The 27,723-nt window shown below is 39.9% G+C and overlaps 1 protein-coding gene across 7 annotated transcripts in view; it reads right to left on the bottom strand.

The window, feature by feature from the left end:
- Window positions 1-27,723, bottom strand: part of ZNF516 (zinc finger protein 516) — a 293,509-nt gene that overhangs the window by 97,479 nt on the left and 168,307 nt on the right. For 2 of the 7 annotated variants that reach the window (XM_039521534.1, XM_039521533.1), the window contains exon 2: window positions 22,745-22,831. The exons of the other annotated variants lie outside the window; for them this stretch is intronic. The gene's annotated coding sequence lies outside the window, so the exon portion shown is untranslated. The remainder of the gene's footprint in view (window positions 1-22,744; window positions 22,832-27,723) is intronic. 7 annotated transcript variants of the gene reach the window in all.

Here is a 27,723-nt window from a genome sequence, read left to right as displayed (position 1 = left end):
GGTGTAATAAAAAAAAGATTTTTAAAGTCACAAAGCAGCAGTGGCAAGCTGTTAGTTTACTTTTTCCACCTATTATTAGACCAGAAACTGCAAAAGACAAACAAATTCCTTGACTGCAATTATCTCTTTTCAAAGTTCCATTTTGTGAAAGAGCTTTAAAAAAAAAATCCCATCATCAAAAAGAAAGAACTGTGGCCTAGAATATAAAGAGAGATAATTATGTGTAGTAAACCATAAAAACATTCTGTTAAACATTACCTTCTGAGGTAGCACTATTTAGCACAGAAAGTCAACATAAAAATCTAATCTCAGAATACACAGCACCAAAAACACATTATCAGTTTTCTTGAAAGTTTTTTTACAATAAGCTTTTCAAAAGTACAAAATTGGTCTATTTTTCTGAGATTTTTTAATCTGATCTTGTAGTTAATATTTTTTATTATCATTTGTACTACATCAATCGACATCTTATGAATGCCAAATGTTCATTGTATGCCCCCCTTCCAAACACAAACATTTCTTATATGCTCTATGGATCAAGATCCCCAGCTACTGTAAATCATTGTTGCTCCATTGAAGACAACCAAGTTCCACAAATTTACACAAGCAGGGAATCTGGCCCTATATGTACAGGATGCTCCACTGCATTATTTCTATTTTATACCAATTTTGGTTTCTGAATTACCTGGAGTAACAGTGATAAATCAGGCCCTGAGCATGCGAATTTGGAGACGCCCAGCACTTTCAAAAGACTGTAACTTGACCTAGTTATCGCTAATGTATATAGTACCTCTGATGATTACTTGCATCTACAGCTAAAATGAGTGATATATCAGTGTATATTTACAAAGAGCAATTACTGACAAGTACAATGTAATTATTTTATGAGCATTAGTTGGTAAGATATCTGTGATTACTAGTGATTTAATGAGTCATTGCGAGTTCCTGGGTTCAACGGTAGTTTTCAAAACCCAAGAATCACCTATTGTTGTTTTGTTATCTAATCAATCTATTTTAGGGTTATCTATAGCTCCCATCATCACAGCATAGGAGCGCTTTCAACATAATGCATGTTTAAAATCGAATTATGAAATATACTGAACCTTGCACTGTTCTATCATCGTTAGTCTAGAAAAGCAAACATTTCATCTCTAGCTTGTGTAACCAAAACAAAGTTACTGCATTGTATGAATTGCTTATACAACAGGGACATTATTTATTTATCATCATAAAGGGAGAAAATGTGTAAAGTGAGAGTCCTGTATACCAAATACATTTGAAACACAAGTTGACAATTTTTTAATTGCAAAGCTCCTGGTGACAATAAACCCTGGAGAGGAGAAACTGAACCTGAAATCAAACTTTTCAGCTATCAGTCTACTATGTTTTATTTTGGTATAAAGTGCTAAACAATTTACGCAGAACATCACTGAAAAGGATCAAGGAATGAGAGAAACAGGAATCCTATCAGTTGCTTATAAATATGTTCTTATGGAACATTTTATCCAAATTGCTCTTTCCTGAACCTTTGCACTCCACCTCCAACACACACACACACTCACACACACACACTGCACTCGACCTCCAACACACACACAGCCTCTCTCTCTCTCCCTTTCTCATTTGCCCAGTCCAAATATCATGAATGTGAACAGAAGTGCAATATATTGCTAGAAAACAGATGAAGATTCTGAAAGACTGTACACAACACAGGTGGTGCAGCAGAAGATTGTTTATTCAAAGACCATTAAATCTATGGACCAGGTCCTCATGTGCAATGAGGTGGCTTTGCGCTGCACTGCCAGAACTTGACCAAGGAAGATTACCCAAGTGCAGGAATGATCCTGAAATAGTCAAGGGCTCTTAAACCATGCACCCTCTCTGCTGCCAGCAGAAGGAAAGGGGACATAGTTAGGACAGCCATACACCAGGCCAATCTTGGGCTGCATTTTTGGCCTCCTGTGGCTACTAATGGCCGCAATAAGTTGGAGCAGTGGGAAGAGCTGTACACTGAACAGCACCAGGATGAGGGGTAGGCAAAGGAGAGATTTAAGCCCCTATGCTTACCACCCCCTGACCTGTGCTTTGTTCATTTTGACTCTACCAGCTTATCTGACACAAAACATTCTGATATTGCCACTCACAAAGGAAAGCATATAAGCCACAAAAAAAGTCCACTGTGCAAGTTCTTACGTAAAGTAAAACCACACCTTCTTGGATATATCTGATTGTTTTCCTTGGCGATAAAGAGGTATTACATACATGATGACACACTAAAAACATTAATGAGTAAAAAGTGCAAGCACCATGAAACATGTTACAGTAACACTGTAGTTAGATTTTTAACTATCCACTTGTAGAAATTTGATCACACCACAAGTTTCTAAAATGCTCTTATCACCAGAGCTGAGAACTTAACAGAATGACTAATACAGTACTGTTCTTCACCAATAGAAAGTGTTTTTCTATAGAAGCATCTATGTAGGGGAACCTCTCATTTTAGTATGTATCCTCCTTTGTCTCACGCATGCAAAACACTCTTAGCTTATTTCCCTCAATTTTCAAAGCAGGCCCCTATAGCCCTTACCCTAAGAAATATTCCTGTGACCCACAATCCTATCCAGCTGCCACCTCGCCCCCTTTGATCCCACGCTTACTGACTGTGCCATATGTACTTGCTGCTTCCCCTTCCTGTCCACTAAACCCCTCTTGGATTGTCTGCCTTCAACAACCACTTTCTCTACACTTCTGAAATTGTAGCTCACATCCTCGTCCTGCCCACGTCTAAGGACCCCTTCACTAGAATTATTCCTTTTCAGGACATTGTTGATCACTCCATTTTCCTCGGTTTTTGTGATTCTGCTTTCTCAGTTCTTCCAACTCTTCTGAGTGCCTCATTAGGAAGCTCCTCCTCCTCTCCTCTCCTCTCCCATAATCTGTTCATATCCTCAGGAGTAGTCCCTCCTCTTCTTCTTCTATGCTCTCCCTAAGGAATCTTATCCACTCATACTTTTTCAACTACTTCCTCGTGGTCCCAAGTCAGAAAAGCATCCCTATTCAGGAAAAAAACACTTAAATGCATGCTTACATGCCTTCCTGAAACAAGGCACCTTCCTTCTAAATCTCTCTCTCCCCCCCCCCCATAACAAATCCCTCCTTTCTGCCAATTTAGCATGTCCATGAATGCCTCTTGGTCAACACCATCTAGATTTCCAACCATAGACGTCAACATTTACTTTTCCCCGGGAGTTCTCCACCCCTGCTCCAACCTGAGGCCCCGCTCCCACTCTGCCCCTTCCCCAGGGCCTCACCTTTGCTCCACTTCTTCCCACCCCTGCTCCGCCACCAAGGCCCTGCCCTTGCATTGCCCCCTCCCCAAGGCCTCCATCCACTGCTCGCTTGTCTCCACTCTCCCTCAAGCCCCTCCCAGAACTGCCAAATAGCTGATGGGTGGTGCCGCCAATGACTGGTGGGTGCTGAACACCCACAATTTTTTTCCCATGGGTGCTCCAGCCTATGTATCCAACTGCCCATCTCGAATTTAATATCTAAAACTACGCTTCTCAACTTGCTTCCTCCTTCATCACTGATGAAAACAGTACTATATCTTCAACTTCCCCGAGGCCAACAACAATTTCTCTCTTCAGCTTCTCTGGGCATCCTGTTCTAATCTTGTTCTTGGATCTATTCAAAATGCTGCTGCTAAAATCATTCAACTCTCGTATCAATCCGATCATGCCACTGCCCCATTCAAACATCTTTCATATAAAAAGTTCAAGCTTCCTTTCTTCTGCTTATAGTCCCTGCAAAACTCCATCCTACCTAAATCTCTCATCTTGTCTTATTCCCTTTTGTGCTGTTCTCCCATTCATATCCTCACATATTTTTACACTGCATTTACATTGACCTTTCCCTGTGGCATCAAATAACCTCTTTTCCATCATTCTACTACTTCCTTAAAACACATTTCTTCCATGAAGTCTTCCTCCAAAACAAGATCCATCACATCAGCTTTGATGCTTCTTCCAGCATGTAATATGTGGGTAGTCTGTATTGCCACAGTCTGGGTAGAATGTAAATTCCTCTGAGCAGGGACTCTGATTTGTTTTATACAGTGCCAAATGTACAATCTGACTTCCAATAATATTTCAATGCAAATTATAATTATGGACTCAAGCTTCATTTTTTCAGTCAAAGTTTCTCCATTCATCAGTGGGCACTGCTAATGGATGGAAAACATCCATTCATCTCATCCAGCCCCCAGAGTAAAACTAAACTCCTCCGCTGCCTAGCCAGAACTTATCTCTTACTGAACCAATAAAATAAACAAACAGACAGGTAGCCATGGCATGAAAGAAGCAATAATCAAGTGCCATTAAACTCAGTTTCCTTGAAGAATAAAGCTTTGTCACTTCAGATAAAGACAGCTTTGCTACTCTCTGGCTCCTCTGAGAAACCTTAGCTAAAGTGAAATAATTGATGCTTACTTTAAACCACACTGCAAACCAGATTTCTTGGGAAGCTTAAGCAGCTCAAGCAGAACCTTCCACTGCCTTTCTGAACCCTGGGGTTACAGACAGTCTTACCTGTTTAGCTACATTGTTGTATAGCAGAATCTGGGCTACTGGTTAAGAGTGTTAAGCAAGAAGAATAACAGCACATCTGAAGTCAGGCACAACAAGATGCAAGCAAAAAATTTCTCTACATCTTTTTAATACATAAATAACTGAGAAAGAGCTGGCCATGCAGAGCATCAAATTACAGTATAGGATTTCTAGTGGCAAATCTCAGAACTGATGTGTTCTTTTTAAAGGGATTAGCCACCATCTAGTCTACCTAGTCCTAGCTCTTACAGCTACAGCTTTGATTTAAAAGCCTATCAAAAACTTTGTACAAATAAAGTCATGTGCATATATATCACACACATTACTTTTTCTATAAATACAAATGCTCCAGTGCTCTTTAGGCTGATGTTTAAACTGGTAGATTTGCCACCAGGGAGGCACAATCTAACGGTGACTTTAACTCTAAGAGTACAATTTGAACCATACTACTAAATCCTTAAACCTGTTACACAACAAATAAGCATAGATTACTGCATGACTGATTCATTATGGGATGTTTTGTGATTCTATTCCTAACACACAAATGCAGTTTGTCTTTGCTACATATTTAAACGCCATCATCATATTTATTTATGTTACGTGACTTTTATTAGCTTTCACTTTTCTGTGCCACCCGTTTATGGCCTGCCCATTACTTTTAATAAACTTGTACATCTGAGAGAGTAGTAAATAATTAATAGTTAGTTGCACTGTATAATTCTTGATCTCTATATAAATTACTAGCTGTACTATCATTACATAGTACTTCAAACTATCAAAATACACCATATATTTTATATAATACCTTTAACATCCCATATCTACTTTACTTTCAGTACTAACTGTAGAGTATGTGTATAAAAAGGATCAAAATACTCCCAACTTTATTCAGTATACTTTTTTTAAAAAGTTGATTATAATAACGAACATAAAACAAATTGAAAATATTTGCATAAAAAGACACTTCCAAATGTATCTTGGCAAGTTTTCAACAGGCAGCCATAGTATTTGCTAATACTTAAAAAGGTTTTCACCTTCTTAGACTAAAACCACCTCCACGCTTAGATAAGCACACCTATATTTACTTTCTTAGGTAATGGTAGTTTTGTCAAAGTCACTGCTTAAAATCTACTTTACTTGTGACGATAATGTAAAGATATTATGTAAAAATTACACAATCTTTCAAAATCAGAAAAAAGGGGGGGAAAGCATTATTTACAAAAATAATATAAGAGACATTACCACTATTGTGTGCAGGGTCTCCAAGTGAGAGTTCTTTATCATTTATTTTTTAAATATAAGGAGGTTCTTTTCATAAAAACATGTTGTTCCAGCTTGTAATCTAGTAGGATTCCTTTCAATGTCACACTCTTAAAATACAACTTTACTAGGAAATTAAAAATATCATTTTACTTCACTACTGATACGCTTTACACTGCCCTTCCAGAACTCTGTGTGTTTTTAATGTTATTTATTAACAAGATGGAGATTTTATTTGATAAACAGCACCTACCTTCAGATATGTTTTAAAATCAGCATCTCATGCACATTACAAATAATAAATACAATGTTATCAACTCTGAGCATTCAAAAATCAGGAGTCAGGCTTCCCAAAATTATGACTGGCTTAAAACTCATGAGATGTTTAAAAAAAATACATTTTCTTTTATTATTCTTTTTATTTGCTAGCTGGCTTTTGAGCTTTGAAGGTACACTCAGTGCATGTTTTCAAGCTTTTCTTCACAACCATGAGGTCTAGGACTCACTTTTTGTTTCAAATTAAAACTGAGATTCTCTTGTAATCATTTGATTCCAGAAGCTGAGGCTTTCAGAAAATCACCATCTATTCCGAAATCATAGAGAGTTGGCAACACTGTTAAAATGTACTCCTCCACCCCTTCTTCTATTTCATCTGTATAACAGTTTTCTCAGAAGGTAACGGCACATTGTCCAAAATTTTCAAATGTAGGTGGCCTGCCGTTAATCACCTAAATCTATATTTTGGCATGTACATAAATGTGACCTGAATTTCACAATTGCTGAGCACCTGCAGCTCCCGCTGACTTCATAGGCGCTCTGAATGCTCAGAATCTCTGAAAATCAAGCTACTTTAGTTTTCCAAATACGGATGTAGATCAGGTGTCTAAAATTAGCCATCCAAGTGTGAAGTTTACCCGCAGGTAAAACTAGATAGTAAAACAGATGAAATTTAAAAACTATCTTCACCTGGACAAGCTTGTGTAATGCTGACTACTTGAATTTCAGTAAAGGTGCCTTGATCATTTTGTTTTACCACAATTTTCCTTGAAAACTATAATCTCACTATTATAAATAGGATTGAATAGGATATTATCATTAATTCCGTATTGCCATACAAAGGAAAATAATGAAAAAGTCACTTCTTCCACTCTCATAAGCTACACAGCTGTGGAGCTGTGCTGGGATGGACAAACCCCATCGCGGTCCAGGGCAAGAAGACATTAATAGCCTTCCCTGGATACAGGAGCTGAAGCCAATACCTGCCAACAATATTGAGCATGGAGGGCACAACAAGGGAAGAAGCAGGCTTCAGACTTGTTACCCTGATACAGGGAACTTGGTAATCAGGCACAGACAGTGCACTGTGAACCCAAGGAGTAGCCAAGCCTGGAGAAAAGGCTTGGATTGGACTTCATCTTGTCCTCTAGTTTGTAACTAACTTCAATTCCAGGAAGGGGATGACCATACACTGGCCACCTGGAATATGGGCCAAAATGGGAATGGAGAGAGATCGGAAGGTGATTTTATGTCACCTTTGCACCTTCCCTGTGACAGGATTGCCATGAAAGAGGTTAGGTCAGATCACAGGCTGCTCTAACTTATGTCTATCTGCCAGGAATAGCCAAAGAATGGCCATGCCCTGGCCACAACCTTCTTCTCCCAGAAATGCCCCTGGAAAAACCCTTTCACCCAGGACTTCTCCAGGTGGTGTCACTGGACCCGGGTAGAGACTCCCCTACGATGGCAGGGAACTTATGGGGAACTTATGACAGCCTAGCTCCCTTATGCCATCAGAGTCATGGGGCACCCATTTAGTCTTAGAGCCAGTGGCAAAGTCCTTTGCTCACAGGAGCTCCTACCCTCCCACCACCTACACACACAGTTTTAGTTTTTATAATCTCAGTCACTTGGGTGTAAATCCAGAGTAACTACATTGACTTCCGTGAAGTCACTACACCAGCATTAGAAAAAACATTTCAGCCTTTCCTCTCTAACGAACCATTTTTCTAGCCATTTTCATCTTCCTTTATATTAAGAATATTTTAAATTTAAAATAACTGTATTCCCTTTTATACTCTAAAACTATAAGGGTCCTTTTCTAACTTTAGACTAACTTCTATGACAGTTCCATATGCACAGCAGCCAGAGAATCAGGCCCCAATATAGTAAGAAGAATTCTCTCTCTTCTCTAACCTTTAATGCTATTTTGTTTATCTAAACAGGGTGCCTTAACTCCAAACCTTAAAGCACCCTCTTCCTACAAGAACAAGATTGCATGCAGATCTGGTTTTGGTCCAGGCCTTTGTATATTCTAATTCTTTCAGCACCGTAGCTCTAGCTGTTGGTATTGTTCATGGGTGGCCCACAGAGTAATACAATGTGATTCAAGGCTCTCTTATGTTTAACAGGGAGCTGCAAGATAAAAAGCATTACTGCATCCAGCGTGCAATAGTCCATCTTTATCCAATGCACTGGGAGTACCCCTATTTAAGACCAGGGTAGATGGAATTCGCTCTTTTTAAGCAAATCTGTGGAAGCCCTCAATCTCTAAGCAAACTGCCAACACAAACCCTTCAGTTGGACACATTTTGAACACCCTTGGTATACCCAGAACAGATTGAAGAACATGTACATGTCTTCCACCGCAACTGTCACCTGTTTTGTTTCTGTATTTTAATTGTAAAAAGAACCAGAATACTTGTGGCACCTTAGAGAAGAAGTGGGCTGTAGCCCACGAAAGCTTACGCTCAAATAAATTTGTTAGTCTCTAAGGTGCCACAAGTATTCCTGTTCTTTTTGCGGATACAGACTAACACGGCTCCTACTCTGAAACCTATTTTAATTGTGTTTCACGAAGACTTTGAACAGGCATCATTGTTTCATTATTGTGATTGTCCCTATTGAAAAGCCAGATAAGATTACAGCCACATAAGAAAGCCTTAAATCACAGCAGTTGTGTTTCAATCAAATGCACTGTAGTTACAAAGTATTTTTACACCTGAGCACTAGTATATTGTTGATATGAATGGTATGTTAGTGTAGCATACACTACTTTTAAAAAATTTTAAACTATTTAAAAAGAGGGGGTAATTAGCATTCATATCTAAATGTTTTTCTCTTCTGGGTTTTTACTGTAACTGACCAATAGTTTCTCTATTTGAAACACTGTGACTCATGTATAGGTCTGAATATTTGGAGTCTAACACCATCATTTGATTTCACTTTCCCTTAAAGGCACACACATTATTTTACAAATACCATCAAGTAAGTGATATTTTAGTTATAACTATTAGACCAATCCTGTTAAGCAAGGCAGTGACCAATTATGTAACAGTGTGAAAAAATCTTATTCATTGCAATAAGTTAATTATTTGATCTTTTCCTATTAATTTCCCTTTTGTAATCAGTCTATTTATTTGTTTATAATTCTCCTAACAGAACATCTATACAAGAATTTCCAAATACTGTAGTTTACACATGGTAAAATACATGTGTACATTTATGAGCAATACAAACTAATAGTTATAGTAGATGTGCTTTTGATTAAAAGCTCAAATTATTTTCACTATATACAATTAACCTGTCTTTACTGCTCTTTCCACTTTTGCATGATAATTTTTCTTAGAACTTAAAGTAAACAAATTGCACAGATAATTTCATATGCTTATAGATTTATACTTATGATTTTTTAATTTCCCGTAAGAAATCATGTTTGCCGTCCATACTAACATTGTAAAAGTGACCAACATTTATGAGTATAAGATCCATTTGTGATACTGTATACTACAGAACACTTTACTGCCTCACCTATAGAGTTAGAAGCTAATTAAGGCAATGAGCCATCTTGATGTCGAACTGTTGCTAGGCTGCGTGATATTACACTAAAGTTACTTACACTGCAAGAACATATATTTATATTCAATCTTAGCTTCAACTGCACTGTGCGTGACTGCTGCATGCAGATTCAAATTTTTAATTCATTTTCTGATTCATACTTTTTCAGAAACTGAAACTGTGCTGTGCTCTGTACACATTCACTTATTCCAGGGAGCAACGGAAAGAACAGTTTGTATCACCTTACACTTCCTTATAAGGTATGTGCAAACCAAAAATATAAGCCACTAAGATATCCTTTTGTGATATGAACAGACTAAACTTGAAGGCATAAAACCACAACATAGATCTTTAGCACAGTGCAGAAATACTTACATTGAAAGTTCATTTAATTTAAAATGTTTTTTTATCAGAAGAATGCTTATTGTTTTACAGTATCAGAGGGGTAGCCATGTTAGTCTGGATCTGTAAAAGCAGCACCTTATAGACTAACAGACGTATTGGAGCATGAGCTTTCGTGGGTGAATGCCCACTTCGTCGGATGCATTGTTTTACAGATTCATATTTCCATTTCTCCAGTCTATGGTTCAAATAAGTGAAATAATATCCATGCATTTTATAACTAGGTTATCTCCATATTATTATTGTTCTCTACTGGTGAAAACGCAAAAGGAAAACATGCAGCTGTCATGCACTGGTGGTACTCCTCAATCAAAGTAACATATAGAACAACAGAGAACAAAGGCTAAAGCCAAAAGTTGTTCTTATTGACTCAGCACTATAAAAGCTTTCCAGGGAGATTCTCCATGATGATCAAACAAAAACAAGTAAAAAAATCACAGACCCTTACACATTTATTCCAGCATCTCCAGAAAGAATTCCTGGGAGTGTTATAATTCTTTTTATAGAGGCATTGATCTAATGAAAGGTAAACAGCCACTGATAAGCTACACATCCATGTAAAAGTTTTTAATTATTCTGTTTGTGTCTTAATATGAAGTTTGTTCTAACATTTTTTTCAGCTGTGCCAAGAAAAACAAACACATGTCAAGGTCAGAGAGAAATAGCTGGATTTTGCTTTATCTGAATTCCAGTTGTGGGCAACAAAAACCCAACAATTTAAACAGGAAACTATTCTGATAGTACAGAACTTAACTTTCCTGTGAATGTAGAAGCAAGCTACATCAAATCTGCCCCCTTTCTATTTGTTGCATCTTGATGATTGAAAATAATTTAGCTCTGGCCTCTCTGGAAAAGACTGTGTAACACTTCGAGGCCTAGTGCTGCTATTCCTCAATAAAACGTAGGAGGCATATATTTCAGTGCAAGATGTTGTTACTTCCCAAGTACACAAAAGTGCATGTTTCTAGTACACTATAAAAGTCTCAAATACAGACACGAAACACTATCAAATTAGAAATTAATCTAGGACATGAGGAGCCAGACCCTCAGCTGGCGCTGATCTTTGTAGTTCTACTGACATCAGCAGAGCTACCCTGATTTTCACCAGCTGAGGATCCTTGGACCTTTATTGGCAGCACTAATATGTAAAAGTAAAACCAAAAACAATGGAAGTTATCAAGTGCTGTCCTCATGTCACAATTGGTACTGAGATAAAGTTTGCAACTGCATGCGATGACCTCTTTTTTAAAAGATTTTTGAGTAACACAAACAGTAATACATAGAAAAAGTCTACACTTTTCCTAAAAAGAGAATATTACTTAGGAACATAAAAACAGTGACATAATATGAGACCTCTGGACTCTCTAATTATGAATCCTTTCAACTTACAGTGGCTAATACCTACATTCAGAGGAAGGCATAAAGCAATAAAAAAAATTGTACAATAACATGCTTATGAGGGAAATATCTTCCTAACTCCAGGCAGTTAGTGGTTGACATAGGTCCTGAAGTATGAATCTCGATCCTAATTTCTATCCTAGACAGTGTAACTGCAGTTGTTTGTCTCAACCATATATTATGGTAATGAGTTCCACAGATTAAAACTTTTCTTTTATTTGTATTCTTATTTCTTCTATTATGAGAAAAGGAAAACAGGCAAACCCTGTTGACTTTCTCTAGGCCAGTCATTCTTGCATATACCTATGCGAAGACACTTCAGATTTGTCTCCTCTAGAAATGTCAGGTGTGGCTGACAAATTTTACTGTCAAACCTTCTTAGTCACCACAGAGACAAATATCTGAGTGGAATTACAGTCTGGTCCAAAGCCTGATGAAGCCAATGGGAGTCTTCCCATTTTTAAAAATGGTAAAAGTATATATTTTTCATGCTGAATACTCCCCTAAAAGAACTCCCTTCAAATTTCAGTCAAATTTCAAAGTCAAAAACCTCGTCTATGAGCTAAGGCAAAAGCATGTAAAATTGCAGCCCCAAGGAGCTGCTTGTAAAAATTAGGACCAATTGAACCAGAGAGATTAGAATAAGAGATGGAACTGAACCTTAACTATAGTAGCAGCTGCTTCCTCAACTGCTATAATTAATATGGCAAAGCTTAATCAGATAGTCATATGCTATAATATGTGTGTGTACACACACAAACACAGATGTAGGCTGGGATTGTCAACATAGGCTAAGGGAGTTAGGTGCCCAACTCTCTAGGGCTCCTCTAGGAAATCGCAGCTGTGATTTACAATACTCTCTCATTTACTTGTTTGTATAAAGTGTAATCAGATTCCATGGTGATAAACACCACTGAAACGCATATACAAAAATACAAATAAATATGATTTAGAGAAAAGGCTCTGACCTGCTATAGTTGAATTACTGACCAAGTTTTTAGAGCAAACCCGTTTTGCTCTCTCTCTTCTGCAGAATAAGCCAAAAAGTATCTAAAGCTATTAAACCATTCTGGTTAATACCTGGAAGTCATTTTAAAATTACATGAGTGAATTCTGTTAGAAGTTAATAACAACAGGGAAATGTATGTGTTCTGCAGCTCATATTTTGCACACATTGTATCGTGGTATTTCAGGATGTATTTAAAACTGCTATTTTATGAACAGGTTTTTTTTAAAGACGAAGTCATAACATTTCCACATGTTTTGCTGTACGTTGCCTACATATAAATAACTGATGCACTCAAATTATAGTGTATCAAAGTGCCCTGCATTAGGAAAAAGCTTGATCCGTCTCATGGCTCTATGTAAAACCATTAAGTAGCTCAGTATGGTGAAGTCAGCACTTCAGAATTATAACTTAAAATTATTATTATTAAGGATTCTATTTTTCACACTGCTACTGAAAAAACTACATCCATTATATTTTCTATATTTAGAGAATACCATGAAGGTACATTTTAGTAAAGGTCTATGAATGTATTTATTGTACTAAGTGGTGAAATATGTAAAAATCCAAACCCCATCCTATTTCCAGATATTTTTTCCTCCTACTGAAACAATGGAAGAGCTAACATGATTTTCATTTTGAAACTGAATGTTTAGATTGGTGCCAGGCTGCACTGATACGCTTTCCATATATTTGAAAAAGAAGTTTGTTTCTTTTTGTTCAAATTAATCAAAGAAAAATGAAGCTGTATAGCTGTCTATCAGTCATTAACTGACACTTTACCAAGACCTAATCCCGCAAGCATGTATGCATTTGAGTATCTTCACCCACATGAATAATCTCATTAAGTCCAATACGACTACTCGTGTTTAAAATTATTCACATGTATTAAGTGTTGACAGGATTGTGTCCTACATTTTGTTTAACTGAAGTTGAAATCAATAACTTCCATATGTAACTGCACATTTTTCCCAAAAGACAGTGCTTTAAAATACTGGGAGTAATCAAATGTTACTAATTTTCTGTAAACAAGAACTGCACTGTTTAAAGTTCTTTGAAACTAAGGCTGAAATTTTCAAATCTAGGTGCTAACATTTTTATAATAGTTTATTGCATCAAGAAACACAACACAGGTTACCAGTAGGTAAACATTTTCCAAATCCAGGTGTTCAAATTTAGGCTCCTAAATCCACCTAAATAAAAGTGTTCAATTTTCAGAGGTGCTGAGCACCTGCAGCTCCTATGGACTTAGATGGGATTTGTAGTCACTTCCCACTTCTGAGGATCAGGCTACTTACACTTAAGTGCACAATGGTGGATTTAGGAGTCTAATGTTAGGCACCCAGGCCCGAAAGTTTTTGCCTAAATCAGTAATCTGTGTAGCCTTCCTAGCTGTAATAAAGTACACCTCTACCCCGATATAACCTGGTCATCGGGAGCCAAAAATCCCTACCGCGTTATAGGTGAAACGCCATTATATCGGGGTAGCGGTGGCAGAGCTGCAGTGGTGATTTACCCGGGGCTCCAGCCGCTGCGGGGAGCCCAGGCCCTTTAAATCGCCTGCCGAGCCCCACTGCCACAACCCCAGGGTAGCGACAACAGGGCTCCGGTGGTGATTTAAAGGGCCTGGGGCTCCCCGCATCAGCTGGAGCCCTGGACCCTTTAAAGCACTACCCGAGCCCCACTGCTACCGCGCTGTATGCGAACCCGTGTTATATCGGGTCTCATTATAGAGGGTAGAGCTGTATCACAAAACCTTACAAAATGCATGCTGCTTTCCAAAAATAAAGTGAAAATGTGTCAATGGAAGACTAGGGCATCAAATTTCCTTTTTTCAGTCAACCGACCATGAGGCTGATGGTGGTGGTGGAAAAACCTGTAAACCTTCTCACTGAGCTTTAAATAGGGTACTGACACCTGTATATCAGAAGTTAGCATGACTGCACCTGAGAAGTTCTTTAATTTTTTTTATCATCTTTGTCATTTAAGCAAATGCCAAAACCACCCCATCGTACTTTCCCTGTATTTTTAGATGACATCTTCAACAAATTGGACACAGGATTTGGCAGTTCTCTTTTCAGATGTAGAATCGATACTATTAAGTGGGAGTGCTTGTTTCCCCCCTTGTATGAATACTTGTAGCTATTACTGAATCATTTCTCGTGTTCTCTTGCATAAAGTCAGTGTTTATTTCTACAGTTCTTCCTTTAATTTTTCCTCTGATTTTTCACTGGCAGAATGTAGTAGTAGGCATGTGAGGAGTTTATCCAGGGTGATGTGCTTCAATCATTTCTTTAAACTGCCCATTTTTGCTATGTTGTGGGTAATGCTATTAGCATAAAAGAAGGCTGCAACTTTTATTGTATAATCACTAACAGGTATTTTCCATTTTGGGGTGTTGAAAATGAACAGCCACACTGATCCTAAATGAAACTGGTGTCAAAGAACTGCTCAAAAGCTATTTACATCTTGCTACTTAATATGTACATTTTACTTGAAAATAAATTTTTTGTTTACTTCATTCAACACGTATTTCCTAGCACTTCTTTCAACTACAGGTACGTTGAGTCAGATAAATTCATTCAATGATGTTTGGCAATCACACAATATAAATCACCTGTTTGACATATTAATCAGCAGCTCTTACATTTACAACCATCAGAGTAAGAAACAATCATTCAGTGACTTCAACACCGTGTAGACTCAAAGAGGAGCTAGCCATCTTTATTTAAAAACATGTTACCTGTCCATCAGAAATGTCTACATTCTAGCAAACAAAGCCCTCCATAACAGATGACCATTCTAATGATTCCCCTCTCTTCAACATCCAAACAGTTGATTTCACCCTCTCATAATGCCCCTATCTCCAATCACCAATGACTTCCGTTTTCCCTCCTTCTTCTCTAGGCTTCTAACTTTCTTGCAATTTCTTTATCAGCACACCAAGAATCTTAGTGTTTCATCACTTCCCTTTTAACTTTTAAGAATAACTGAAGTTTTCTTTTATCAACTGAAATTATAGCTTTATGTTTCTAGTATCAACATATTCTCAAATACATGTTTTGTTCTTCAGAGCCACATGGGGAAAAAAAAGAACCTGATAAAAATCGGATAAAACCCACTGAGCTGGTGATTTTTATAACCCTAAGGCAGACAGGCATAATTGCCTAAAAGTCTAACTGCAAATTACAATTCTTCTGCATAACCACTAAGAGGCCTACTTCCACCTGCTGAAGTCAGGAAACTACTGTGTTAATCAAGGCAGCATGCCCTTGGTCTAAAGAGCAGAAGAAGAAAACCTGATTTTCTCTTATCTACATTAGCTGTAAGAGACAAAGGTAAAAAGTAAAGCCACTTGTATGCACTGATATAGGACAAGTTTGGAGAAATTAGGTATATGTGCACTAAAGATCAACAAGATGGAGTCTGATGAACAGAGATATTAAGTATACCTTCTCTCAACCTTACTGACATATTGCAACTGAAATTACAATTGTGACTTTAAATGGTAAAAGAACAAGCCCTACTAAGGTAGGCATAGCATGCTATAAACTCAATATTATGAAATCTTTATTTCATTAATTTTAATAACAATTACACTAATACAGACTTTCTCCCTCCCTCCCCAGCCCCCAACTCCCTAATATTTTCTTGCCACTTTAAGTTAATCAGCTGTATTTTATGAGTTTTCGTTCATGCAGAGTAAGATTTCTCAGATATCTTTTCTTAAATAAAAAAGTATACTAGGGCAACTCGAAAATGTTCCATCAAAGCTGTTTTTCAATGGAGAACTGGGATTTCAACTAAACAAAATTTTTGGTGAAAAATGTCTCTCTGTGGCAAATGTTTATTTGTTATAGAAAACCAAAACTTTCCATTGGGAAGTATCAAAACATTCCTGAATCAAAATTAAACATTTCAACATAGTCAAACGGAAATTTTTAGTTTTGATTCAGTTCAACATGAAACCATGTTTTGTTGAATCAGTGCAATGCCTCATATGAAAGCTGTAGGTCAGGTGCCTCCTCGTCCCACCCATAGTGCATCACAAGAGATTTAGTCAGCATGGGAGCCTGACCCATAGGGTGGAGAGAGGCATGAGGAGCCTGAATTACAGTCCTCATCCGGCTTCATGTCGGGGAAGACAGTTTAATGTTGAACTGAGTCAAAATGCAACATTTTGATTTGGTATGACAAACCGAAGTACCTCAATTCAGATAAACCCAACCTGAAACAAAACACTTCATTCTGATTTTGTGCCATTACAGTCATGAGATCTTATATGTACGGAAAAGTAATTTGATTACTTACTAGAAGTCACCTGATGCACTAAAACAATGACATTTTACATAAAATGAACTTGTCCAGAGAAGTCAATAATTCTTCTTAAAATTTAAGTAAGAAAAGGAAAGCCCTCAAGGATGGCTTGCATAAATTGTCTATTGTACATTAATATAATGGATGTTTATGTAAATACTGAACAGTTATATTTTAATCCCTTTGCATTAATAGAGACCTAGTTTATCTGAATCAGCCTACAAGCTCAATTTTTTAATTTGGCTTTAAAAACCCCTGCAGATTATTAAATCAATAGTACATGTATAATATACGATAGTTGCCTCTTAAATACTCAAAGGCCCTTAGGGAAGTCAGGATTTCCTGATGCACCAATAACCGCAAGACGTCTAACCTGCCAGTGACAACGGAGGTCATCTTTTCAAATAACCAAGGAGTAAGTACAGACTGGCTAAATCTCACTATTCATTGTTAATTTCATAAAATTGGCCTTACCATGTTTATGGGCATGTTGGCCTCCCCACAGTTCAATCCTTTTTCCTCTCCTTTTCAAAAATCTATGTAGGATCTAGCTCATTTCATAACACATCATCAGCTCCAATGCCACTAATCTGCTAACGACACCCACCTACCCATACATCTCTCTTACCGGACACAAACTTCAGAGACACCTAGATGTCACAGTACATGAGAAAAATAAGGCACCTGGATTAACAAGAAATTGGCTTAATATCAACCCTATAAGAAAGCAGTATTGCTGAGAGGAAGAGAACGACATTTTAAGAAAATGATTGGAATGTTGGTTGACCTTTATTAAGAGTATGTGTCCACTAATTGTCAAGGTAACATGCAATCTCTGTGTCCGCTACTCAACTGGCTCCCCATTCATTTCAACATCCTGGTCTGAATCCTCAAATCCCTTATTGGGTTAGGGCCTAGCTATCTTTGAAACTGCTTCTCCATCCAGGATCCAGTGAGACGACAGTGCTCTGCTAGGAATGATACATGTGTTGATGCCCAAGATTTCATGTTACAGAGCTGAGGACAGGATGTTCTTGCTTTGCTGTGAAACTCCATGAGCTGTAGAACTCTGACACCAGATATCAAGTTAAGCCAGAGCCTGACCATTTAAAGGCCAGAACCCCTCTTTTAAGAAGGCCTTCCCTCAGTTACAACAGCTGAAGAACGGATTTTGCATGTTTAAAAAAAAACTCTTATTAAGTAACAGAAGTTATATCAAGAGATGATGGATCCTTTGCAGACAAAGGGAATGGGCTAAATTGTCTCCTGTCTCTATGTAGATGTGGGAGGACAAGAGGCTCCAAAGCCTGAATCACCTTCACAGTGACAGGTTACAATTGAAGTCCCTTCCCCTATGGGTCTGTAATTAAAGGCACAAGCCAACCCAACCCAACAGGGACAGGAAAGGGAGGAGGTGAGATCATGCTGTCCTTACCTGACCTGCAGAGCTAGCTGGGGAGTGGGAGCAAGCTGCACCACACTACCTCTGTGTGGCGGGGTTGTGCAAGGTGAAGGACTGTCTCCTGAGGCCTTAACCCTGCCTGGAGTTCCCTCTGAGAAGTGCAGCTCCACACCACCTCTTAATCAGGGCCGCGTATAATTTGCACAATCTGGCCCAACGTGATTCTTAATTTAGTTTTTGCAGCCTAGATACCACGATTAGCCCAGTAAGAAATGCTTTGATGGAGCTTTCAGATGGCTGATTTCTCTGCAAAATGGCCATACCCACCACAAACAAGTTTACTTTAGCTGAGCTAACACTGAATCACTCGAGTGTATGGACGTAAAGTTTTCAAAAGCACCTGCATGGTTTAGGAGCCTAAGTCTCATTTGCTACATCTACACTACAAGATAGGTACATGTGAGAACACCCCTACTCATGCTAACTCTCATCAAGCTAGTGCATGTATAAATAGAAGCATAGCCCCAGTAACACAGGCAATTGCAGCAGAGTCTTGGCCATCCAATGTACAAACCCACCTGAAACAGGTGGGTATGTACTTGGCACAGCTAAGCCATGCCTCCACTGCTGCTGCTCATGCTACTTATACTTGTGCTAGCTTAATGAGAGCTAACGTGAGTAAGTATAAGTGATCAGAGGAAACATACCTCACTCATAACGTACACAGAGCCATTGAAAGTCAGTGGGATTCAGCTGTCTTAAGTGGTTTTGAAAATTTTACTCATGTACTGACAGAAATAAATTGGGAAATAAACCAATGGTGAATAAAATAAGGACTGTGTCAGCCCATTGAGTATGTCTGCAACATTCTCAATCTAAATATAGATTCATAGACTTTAGGACTGGAAGGGACCTCAAGAGGCCATCGAGTCCAGTCCCCTGCCCTCATGGCAGGACCAAATACTGTCTAGACAATCCCTGATAGACATTTATCTAACCTATTCTTAAATATCTCCAGAGATGGAGATTCCACAACCTCCCTAGGCAGTTTATTCCAGTGTTTAACCACCCTGACAGTTAGGAACTTTTTACTAATGTCCAACCTAAACCTCCCTTGCTGCAGTTTAAGCCCATTGCTTCTTGTTCTATCCTTAGAGGCTAAGATGAACAAGTTTTCTCCCTCCTCCTGATGACACCCTTTTAGATACCTAAAAACTGCTATCATGTCCCCTCTCAGTCTTCTCTTTTCCAAACTAAACAAACCCAATTCTTTCAGCCTTCCTTCGTAGGTCATTTTCTCAAGTAGTAGATATGGAAAATGCCATATTTAAATAGCACTGATATTTAATTCTTCCCTTTAAAAAAAACCACATCAAATGCATTGGGTGTTAAATGGACAGTTGTGTGCATCTGAAGAAGTGAGTTTTTTTACCCACAAAAGCTTATGCCCAAATAAATCTGTTAGTCTTTAAGGTGCCACCAGACTCCTCGTTGTTTAAGTGGACAGTTATGTCTTTTGCCCCATAATACAAATCAATGTTAACTTGATGGAATGGTGGTGTCTCCATAGCACATTGTTAGCAATAAGAATCATACTTAATAACAAACATGACTCCCAGTGTCAAGGGGTTAAAAAGAAATTGGACCCACTCACTGCAAAGACTTACACTGCTTAACTTTGTGCACTGTGAATAGTCCCACTGAAGTGTCAATGGGGCTACTAACAAATTTGAAATGGTAAGAAGGTGTGTAAATCTTTGCAAGATTTGAATTTCAGTTTTGTTTGCAACATGAACAGTTTTCTCCATTCAAACTGAGGGGCAAATTCCATGCTCTGATCTGCCCCTGGATCTCTAAATGTGATTAAACAAATGCATCAATCTTGCTTATGTGCTTAAAATTTGCATATATTTCATCATCCCATGAAGCCTGAATCTCCATTTGCTCCAGTCTTTGGCATTTACAGAGGCTAATCTCAATAAGAGTGTAGTTTTGATAAAAATGGGTGTGACTGACTCATGCAAAATTCCCATGGATTTAAGCAGCCATTTTGGATGGCACCTATAAAAGCAATTCAACTTTGCTCAAGCAAGGAAGCCTTGTCAGCAAAAAAGCTTGAGGGGACTCCGCCACCTGAAACTTTTTGAATGTGTCTCTAATTTAAAAAAAAAGAAATCCTGATTCTGATAAAGCACCTTACAATTTGAGAGGACAGGGGTTATCTCTTTAAAAACATGAAATGAAAACGATTTTTCTGCTTCCTTATCAATGTTTATAAGGATTTTTTCAGCAATGAAGAAATTTACCATACAGAAGAAACTGAAAGTGACCATGCATAAATGAACAAAATAAACTGAGAAAAATAACTTTCTTACTAACTCCTTTCAGCTGTAGTAATCCCAGGTATTGTGTGTGTGACCAGGTCTCCTGGCTGTCACCTCATTCCAGCATCTAGATGGTTCCTGAGTGCATCAGGGAGTGGAGGCTCTCAGGAGTGATGTGCCCCTTAAGAGTGCATGGGAAGGCAGCATCAAGGATGTGGATGAGGACATCCTGGCATTTCCTTAGGACACAGAGAGGCTGCTGCTGCAAGTGAATTCAGGTAGGGGAGTCACACCAGCACAACTGAGCCACACTCACTTCCACCTGATCACTGATGCCATCACGCTGCAGCATTTAGGGTAGCTGGGCAAAGAAATCAGAATTGGGCCACTGGTACAGTTTGTCTGATTATTTAATATACCAGATTTTTATTTCATTTTGCTATGTTTGTTATTTAATGCCCCCACACACACACACGCCCCCATCCAAATTATTTTTCTTCTCCACTTTTTCCCTAATAAATGCACAACCTCCTTTGAGAAACACTCTCCATACGGAGTTACTGGCTCAGCCCTTGTCATAGATATGATTTAGTTTCCTTCAGATTTCCAGGTGGAAGAACTGGACCCAAGGATCATTTGCACTAAGGCCACAGTTCTAAACCCTGTAAAGCTCTGTCTTGGTTGTAAGGAGTATGCTTTTAACTACATTAGGTACAAAATGTTCAGGCAAATGTGATTTTTCAAGTTGACAGTAACTCTTGAAGATGGATAGTGAGCCATTTGACTAAACATAAATTAAAGTTGACTCTGGAAATAATAATCTGGGCTCTTGAGCTTCTTTGAAAGCACAACCGGTTGGGAGCTGCATGAGTACAGACGTTTTATAGATTTTAAAACTAAATTTGAGCTTCAAATATTAAATCTAGCACTCAGGGACACTGTGGATTTGTGACACTTTCAGGAAGATTTTGGAGCCATAAACTAATGGATAGATTACACTCATGCATAAAATATAGTCTTTTTGGATAACAGGTAGTTTTCCTTCTATGTTTGTCTTGCTATTTAAAGTAAATCACCCATTTTTCACATTCAAATACTCTGGAAGTTAAAAAGATCAGGAAAACCAGTGTGATGAGTTTGAGTTCAAAAACTGGCCAATTATGACTCTCAGGCTGCATTTGAAATCAAGCCTCCGACTGTGCAAGATGACCCGTGTGAGCAAACCTTTGCAATGACTTCAGTGGGGCCACCCAGTGGCCACTAGTGTCTGCCTACATGGATTAGGGTGGAATATCAGGGCAAAACTATTAAAGTATGGAAAGCATTTCCAAGCCTCATACTGGTGGCAATTATTTTGATTGAAAATGGTGGCAGTATGGATGCCCCGAGCCAAAGATTTTAAACCAATTTAATTTCTAACCTGTTTTAAACTAATCTAAAAATCAAACTAGAAAACCCTAGAATATTTAACAAAAATTAAATGAATTCCTGGTCTAACTCCATTGACTGTGAATCTTAACAAGGACAATAAAATTTAGTAGCCCAAAAGTTCAAAACCTAACTGGAAATGTAAAGATGTCAGAGCACCTATTGGTTCTGATTAGCACCACACACCTTAATATTTTGACAATAAATCTCTGACGTGTGTGTGTGTCCCCATAAACTGTAACAATTGCAATGTTGCAAACAAAACACAAAGTTATAAAGTTTCAATGTTAGGAAGTTTGTCCAGGTATAGTCTTTAAAAAAAAAAGACTGGCAAAACCAATGCACATCTTCTGTAAAGTGGAACTGTTTCTTAGAGAGGTAAAAAAAAAGTCAAATCTTCTGCTCTTTTATCAAGACATGAGATGTGGAAAGCAAAATTCTTAACTACTGCAGGGTTCATAAGTCACTATTAAACTGAATCCTTGCCTTTGGCATTTACTGTATTGTACATTTGCTGTTAGTCTACTGAGCAAGTACATTTCTCTGATGTTACTTAACAAGTTATTCTTTTGTCATATTCTAGCAACTAAAGAAAATATTCAGCATTTCTGTGCCATGATGACATCTTTAGGCAAACAGTGTTACCATGGCTCTTCTGATTCTCATTTCATTCATGTGCCATTTTTTCTTTCATATCTAACCAGTTCCTACACCTGTTTCACATAGCACACATATGTACCTCCCATATACATAGAGGAATAAAACTTACCCTTAGTTACACCCCTGCAATTTCAATGTCAATGAGGTTGTCGGCATGTAACCAAGGACAGAAATTTGGCCAGACAGAGGGAAGGGCCTGGGGAGAGGGGAAAAGGGAAGAAAAGGAATATTTATTTTATCTTTTACTCAGTTTCAGATAACTGTGTAACAACAGATCATATTTTTTTATGTACTAGGTATGAATTTTTTATATACACATTCCTCAATTTCCATTTTTAAATGGTTGCTGATGCTGGTGGTAGAAGTGAAAACAACATGCAAATCTCACACTTGTAAGAGTATAGCCTGTAAAGCTCTTTTTGCAGGAAATACCAATCCAAGTACTACTGAGCAATTTTACCCCCACTTAGGACAGGCCTGTGCAATCGTTACTGACGATTGAATTCAATGGGACTACTCATATGAGTAGTAAGTACTCACTAATGTCAGTAGGGGCTACACAATCAAGCCCTTGAATGTTATATTTTTGTATGCATATGCACACAGAAGAGTATGTGCTCACACAAACAGGCCAAGTTCGGCAGTGATCTGTGTAGTAGTGTAAGTTACAGACCTGGAATAAATGAGATCAGAATTACAATCAGAAAGTGAGTTTAAATTACACTGATTTTGTATTCTATGGGAACCAAATTCAGCACCTATGAAAAAGGGAGTAAGTAAAGTTTGCCCTTGCTTACACCAGGACTACATCTGGGAGTGCTGAGGATGATGCAAGTTACATTGAAACATGGAGTCCTCCATTATCTTATCTCTTCCTGTTAATTAGTTTTCCTGCTACAAGTGGCTACCTGCCCCCAGTGCATCTTCTATGCCCTGGCATATAGATTATGCTCATTTTGCAGACCTTGGACTAAATGCTGATTTCACTTATACAGATGTAAATTTCAATTACTCTACTGAAGTCAATGGAGTTATACCAATATAAATCTAGGGTACCTGAACAGAAAACTTGGCTCATAATCAATGCCAAATTGATACAAATTCCACTATTTTGCAACATACACAAATTTCTGCCCAATTTGCAGTTGACACCACTATTTACATCATCACTGAATTTGAACCAAATGCTGTCCAGAGAGTTGCACTGGTTTATTCCCATCTGCATTTGGTTCACAGAATACAGTTGAACCCTGTTATGTCGCCGGCCTAGGGGTTTGCCAAAAAGCGTCGAGATAACCGATGATCGAGAAAAGGCGAAGCGGGGACCGGGTAAGCGGGGCCAGGCGGGCGGGCGGCAGGCGAAGCGGGGACCGGGAAGCGGGCCGGGCGGGCGGGCGCGGCGGGACCGCGGCGGCCGGGCGGGCGGGCGGCGGCGGGCTGGCCGGGCGGGCGGGCGGGGACCGGGAAGCGGGCCGGGCGGACGGGCGGGCGGCGGCGGGCTGGGTGGACGGGCGGGCGCGGCGGGACCGGGAAGCGGGCCGGGTGGGCGGGTACGCGGGAACCGCGGGCTGGGGACGCGGGCTGGGGAGCCGGGAGCGGGCGGCCGGGAAGCGGGCGGGCGGGCAGCAGGCGGCGGGACCGGGTATTCGGGCCGGGCGGGCACCGGGAAGCGGGCCGGGCGGGGACCAGGGAAGCGGGCCAGGCGGGCGGGCGGTGAAGCGGGACCGCGGCGGGCCGGGCGGGCGGGCGAAGAGGGGACGCGGGAGCCGGGCGGCTGGGGACGGTGGGTCGGGACGCTGGGAGCCGGGGCCGGGGCCGGCGGCTGGGGACGCAGGGCTGGGCGGCCGTTGAGCGGGCGGCTGGGGACGCGGGGAGCTGGGCGGCTGGGGCTGGGGAGCCGGGGGGTCGGGGACGCGGGGAGCCGGGGACGCGGGGCGGGAGCCGGGCGGCCGGGGATGCGGGGCCAGGGCAGGAGTCGCGCGGCTGGGGACGCGGGGCCAGGGCAGGAGTTGCGTGGCCGGGGAGGGATGCGGCAGGAGCCGGGCAGGGCCGCTGCCAGAGTTAGTAGTTTACCGGTAAGTGGCAAATCCAGCGCTCTTCTGTGCTCGAGATATTAGGGTTCGGTGAGATTAAAGAATCGACATAACCGATGAGAAACCGATAAGACAAAGAGGGAGTTTGGTGGTTCCACTTCTAAAACGTCGACTTAATACGATTGGCAAGTTAACCGAGGTCGAGATAAATGGGTTCGACTGTATATAGAAATGACCCTTGGTTCACTTCTATGTGTATAATCCACTAATACCCCATTATTATATTAAAAAAAAGTTTCAATTGTTTAAAAATTTCCATTAAAGTTTGAACAACGGTAGGAGGATAGTGTACACAATGCTACCACGTCTGAGCATGCAAACACTTTGAGCCTACATGAATGCATTCTACTCAACAAGTCAAGCCAAATGTTTCCCCCTTTCTGCTCTTTAAAAAGTACTCTGTGCCCTTTCACTATGAAGCATGGAATCAGCCTCCTGGTATCTGGTAAACTCATTTCCTTGACAGCCAGGATATTCAGGCATCTATCAAGTTTCTAAGCACTCCCCAACAACAACAGAATAATCAGTTAAGGCTTCTCTATCATTACCGCTTTCCTACAAGTCCTAGGAATGATGTGATGGCACTCACACTCCCTGTGTGGCACCAGCTGATTTTTGAGAAAAACAAAAACCATTTACACAGCATGACCATCCAGATAGCGTTTGATGCCAGGAAGATTATTGCCAAATGTCCAGGTTCCACACACAGCACATCTTTCAAATGTCAGCATGGAGCCAGATATTTCACCACTCTCTCTCTAACTGCTTGGTAAATGTACAGTAATTTTGAGATTATGCAGATTTTATTTAATTTGTGATAGTTTAATACTAATTTAAAGAGGGCTTTGGTAATTACCAGTTATTTCTTAACATTTAACTTGATAGCAGATATGCCTTAAAGAATGTCAATGACACATTTAAATTAACAAAGCCATATAACCACATGCACACAAAAAAGATACACCAAATCTTCAAGGCACGGACTGACTGACTTTGTGTATGTACATCACCTAGCACAATGGATCTCTGCTCTCAGTCATGGCCACTTGGAACTACTATAATACAAATAAGAAATAATCATAATTTAACTCCAACCAAGCATAGTGGTTAGAAATGGAGCTTTTCTAATCATCTAAAATGTTGAACTTGTGTCACGCAGAAGTGTAGGTGTTTAGTGTATATGGGGATGGTTGGGTTTAAGTGGGTTCTGTTGGATGATTGTTAATCAAGGGAATTGTTTTTAAGTGGAAAAGGTTGTATCATATTTATTGTTTTTCAGTGTTATAGTTTATGTTTATAGCAATGTTATTAAGATGATGTTATGAGGAAGACCAGTGTTTCCTTCTTTCAACCGTCAGTGTTTCTGGTCAGAGTTAGGGTTGTGAAGGGAAGCGGCAGATGTGGGCAAGAGGTAATCACAACTGTAGATTTCAAAGGTTGTGTGTGTACTTAACTAGTGACTCGACTCCTGATTTTTCTTACAAATGAGTTGGTAGTATGAACACTTGAGCAACTGTAACCGGTGTTAACAAAATAAAAATGTTTGTTGTTTGATGGAACTTATTTAAGAAATCTCTGCAAATGCTAAACATTATTCAGATGGATACAAGATAAGCATATACCCTGCCCCCCAATCCCAACTGTACTCCTTCCCCTTGTTCCCTGGCACAGACCAATTCCTCCCATAGCCTCCAGTGCATGACCCAGATTGCCCCCGTTGTGCCACTTCATGTCTCTCTACAGCCCCACGCCTCAATATGCTTCCTCAACCCACAACCCCACCCTGACTACTCAGTATTTTTATGTCAGTGTTTAAAAGCTGAATATGGCCAGAGAGTAGAAGTCATGGTGTGGACCAGGGGTGCATATGACGGAGCAGGGCTATGTGAAAGTAGTATGTGAGGAGCAAGGAGCAGTGGGGAGAAGATCTATGTGCACTCTGACAAACCATAAGTGAGTCACAGATTATCTAAATTCTGATGAACCACCGGTGGTTAATCTAAGTGGAACTCCTCTCCATTCTCCCCACCACACACACACACACACACTGCTCTGGCCCCTCCTTCTCTATGCGCCACTCCCGCCCCCCACCCAAAGATCTCCACTCCTCACCCTCCCCACTCTGCCCATTATTATTATGTATCAGTTGTATTACCATAACACCCAGGAGCCCTAGTCACGGACCACATTCTCACCATGCTAGGCAGCATACAAAACACAAGACAATCCAACAACACCCTCTACACAGCTACTTAATGCTCCCTGGCTCTCCACAATGCTGCTGCATGGTGTGCCACAGAGCTCAGGTCAAGTGTCTCTACACTGGTGCCTAAATAAAGAGCCTCTGGTTTCCCGGAAGCACCCCAGCATCTCCACATAGAAATGGATCCCACCCACAAGCATCTCCTATTAAATCTTCCATTCACCCCAAAGCCCTGCTCAAACCCCACTCACTTTGCCTCCTCCCTCTCTTCCTTTACCTGCTGCTGCCCAAGCCCAGCTCCCTATTGTCTGAGTGAGGAGCAGAGCTGGTGAGGTAGCAAAGCAGGCTTTCCGCACTGGAAAACAGAGGCGGCTGACAGAACTTGACAGTTCCATCAGCTAATCTTGGCAGAGTTCTGTTAGTTTATCCTGAATGAGAGGAGTGACTGTGTGCATTCAACTTCAGAATTTCAAAAGTGGCCTAGCTCCAAGATGTTATCAGAATGTGTGTGTCCTACCATGAGAGAAGTTTGGGTTCCTCTAGCTAAACAACCACTGTTCGCACAAACCCCAAAGGAATATGAGAAAATAGGGGTAAAGTTGGTTTGTTTTGGTGGGGGAGGGGGGCTGAAAAAATATATTTGTGTTTCTTCTGCAAAAGGTAGTAAATATTTTCTTTTTCAAAATTACTGAGGAAAATTCAATTGTCCTATGAAGAATTATTGTGCCAGAAGCGTAGACTAAATTAAATCAGAGTGTGAAGCAGAGGGATTTCAGCCTTTTAAGTGCCATA

This window comes from Mauremys reevesii, linkage group 2 (assembly GCF_016161935.1).
Source record: "Mauremys reevesii isolate NIE-2019 linkage group 2, ASM1616193v1, whole genome shotgun sequence".
NCBI classification, from domain to species: Eukaryota; Metazoa; Chordata; order Testudines; family Geoemydidae; genus Mauremys; species Mauremys reevesii.
Note: the sequence above shows the minus strand (reverse complement) of the source record. Positions and strands in the feature narration are given on the sequence as shown.